General features: G+C 39.5%; 1 pseudogene; it reads left to right on the forward strand.

Annotated features, from left to right (window-relative positions):
* Positions 1-1,115: 1,115 nt before the first annotated feature.
* On the forward strand, positions 1,116-2,229 carry LOC149214305 (uncharacterized; annotated as a pseudogene).
* Positions 2,230-3,374: the final 1,145 nt, after the last annotated feature.

Raw genomic sequence — 3,374 nt, forward strand, 5'->3', positions numbered from 1 at the left:
AGATTGGCTAATGATTTCCAACCAATCTTGTCATTGACTTGTGGGGACTGTGCTTTGACATCAAGAAGCAAGAGATGACCCATCCTATGGATTGAGTTTATAAGAGGTCTATATAAGTGGAAATCTCCACTCACACCATGCTAAGGGTCTTCACCCAACTTAACTTTCTTGTTGTTCCCTACTCACTATATCGTTTAATTTCCGACCATGGGAAAAGTTGACACCAAAGCCTTGAAGACATAACGCCCTTTGATGATTTTTTTGGCTTTTCCAAACCAATCTTCAATACTCTGATTACGTAAATATTTTACTTTTAGGACATGACCCTAAAGAGGTGTTTTGTGCTAATCTCCACAAGTTCGCGTTGCTAAGGCTTTATTGAAGAGGAAGATTTTTGTTAGGTCCAACCCTCCAAATTTCTTAAGGAATGCCACCTTTTCCCACCTTACTAGTAAGATGCCTCCAACTTGGGTGAGATTCTACCACTTGTGTTCATATAATTGTTCCTCTAAATTTCCTTTTTACTCCATCATATGTTATATTAAATACATTTTCAAAATTTTGTATTAACTATATCATATAAAATTTATTAAGAATTGTTTTTAAACAGATTATGATTACACCATCACAAAATGCCTTACAATCTAACCAAAAAAACACTATAACATAATGTTACATTAAAAAAATTAAATAACTATAATGTAAAACTATAATATTACATTAAACACATTAAAAAAATTAAATAAGTAAAATTTTAAAAAATTATAAAAATTATAAAACAATATCTTAAAAAAATAAAATCAACATAAATGCATCTTAATCCACCATCTGTTTAACTATCACCATCTGTTTTTTTTCAATATGCAAATTTCTTAATACATAAAATTGAATAATGAAAACTAACTTTAATACTACAGACCTTTACAAATTTATTTATTAAAAAATTCATCCCTCTTAATAATTAAAAATTCAAATTTAACTCGACAAATGGACAACCCATACCCCTCCTCTCTTTCTCCGCTGGAAGAAGAAAAAGAAGTTAGCACCGCACCAGTTGAGAAACCTAACGAACACAACCGAAAAATCACCAAAACCCTACTCCACTCCTACATTGCGGCCCATTTTGAACCAGCAAAACCCTTAAAACCCGAAAATCAGTCTCTTCGCCGACAACCCATGGAAAACAATATCCAGGATTCACTATATACCTTGAAGTTTTCTCCTCTGTTCCACTCCACTCGAATCTCTTCCCAATTTAAACAATATCGAGGTGTTCTGTCCATTTCAAACCCCAGCAGCTACGTAAAAAGCTTGGCAGTTTTATTGAGGGTTTTCGTCTACATTATAGCCTTCGACACCGATCTCTGCATAGTTGCGTTTTTTGTCGAGCTTTTTGAAACTTAGCAGGTTTCGAACGGTGATTTTTTAAGAAAGAGCCATGACGGAACTAAGGATGTCGGAGACTAGGGATTTAACGCGCATAGAGCGAATAGGCGCCCACTCACACATCAGAGGCTTAGGCTTGGATGATGCATTAGAAGCCCGCAATGCTTCACAGGGTATGGTAGGACAGACATCCGCTAGAAAAGCTGCAGGGGTGATTCTGGAAATGATTAAGGAAGGAAAAATAGCAGGCCGCGCAGTTTTGTTGGCCGGGCAGCCGGGAACAGGTAAAACCGCCATAGCCATGGGTATGGCTAAATCCCTAGGCGAAGAAACCCCCTTTGCAATGATGGCAGGCAGTGAAATTTTTTCATTAGACATGAGCAAGACCGAGGCTTTGACACAGGCTTTCAGGAAGGCAATAGGGGTTAGAATTAAGGAAGAGACTGAAATCATCGAAGGCGAAGTTGTTGAGATACAGATAGATCGGCCCGCCACTTCGGGCGCTGCGGCAAAGACTGGGAAATTGACATTGAAGACGACAGAGATGGAGACTGTGTATGATTTGGGGAGCAAAATGATCGAGGGTTTGAGCAAGGAGAAGGTCCAGAGTGGGATGTGATCGCGATCGACAAAGCTTCTGGGAAGATTACGAAGTTGGGGCGGTCTCGTGCGAGGGCCAAGGATTATGATGCGATGGGGCCGCAGACCAAGTTCGTTCAGTGTCCAGATGGAGAGCTGCAGAAGCGCAAGGAGGTAGTACATTGCGTTACGCTACATGAGATCGACGTCATCAATAGCAGGTCTGTATTTTGCTTCATTTTGCTGGAGTTTGACATGTTTTAGGCTCTAGTTTGTTAATACAAGAACAAATTTATGTTAATGCCCCCTAGTTGTTATATTGTGAAATTGCTTCACATTAACTCTAGCAGTAGCATTAGCCTGAATACTTAGACAGCGCAAACGGTCTGTTCTTGTAAGTGAAACAACCTTCAAAGATTGAGTGAATCATTAATCACAAGCACTTTTCTTTGACTAAGGTGGGGTGAGAGCGGATAATTTACCATCAAAATCACAAAGTACTTCCATCCAATTGCTTATTAATGCTAGAAAATTGAACTTTGTAGGGTGGCCTACATGCTATTGCCTTCACCTGTAACCCACGACCCGCCTTGGTTGGTGGCCTAACATGCTATTGCCTTTGATACTGAACCATGACCCAATTAGACAACCTCACCACACAGCCCCTGGTAATGATTGAAGTGGATTAATGAACAAAATTCTGACTTCCATGAACTGTAAATGAGGACTGAGCCACCAATGAAGGTTCAATCGCTCGAAGAGATCATACTTACATTTTGCTAACCTGCTATACTATAGTGGTATTTGTTACGGCAAAAGTGACTAGTACTTGCATTTGGCTCCTTTTGTGTCGTACATTTGGCTAAGATTCTGTAACAGGGTGTAGATCTTAATTAGATTGGAGCAAGTGGATGGCATAACAAGCCATGTACGTCATTAGAGAACCAACATCATCCTCATTAAAGAATCAATACATTCGGCTAATATTCTACAAGAGTGTGGTATTGTTATCTATGCAACCAAAATCACCGAAGACTTGCTTGGCCTCAATTGTGACGTCAGTAGCGGGAGGACACTCCTTTAGATTGGAACATTGGATAGTGTTTCAAGTTGTGTTACTGGGTTTGCCACTCTAGGGTGGAAATTCAATACCCAATGTGGATTGGAAATGTGGAAAAACATTGATTTGTACTAGAAGTTGTCAGATTTGTTATATTTTCTACTGAAATGGTTTTCAGTGTTTGGAAATGGTTCTAGCCAATGCTACACCAAGTTTGGTATATGTGTGTAGGTAGGTACATGGAGATACATGCTTAGTGCATTTGGCGAGACTCCCCAAATTTTTGGCATATGTGCAGGTATACGGGGATGTGTGCCTACTGCATTGTTTTACAACCCGGCCGAGTCAA

This window comes from Pinus tabuliformis, chromosome 1_1, assembly GCF_031772625.1.
Source record: "Pinus tabuliformis cultivar Carrire ecotype Pingquan chromosome 1_1, CPIR1, whole genome shotgun sequence".
Classification (NCBI taxonomy): Eukaryota; Viridiplantae; Streptophyta; class Pinopsida; order Pinales; family Pinaceae; genus Pinus; species Pinus tabuliformis.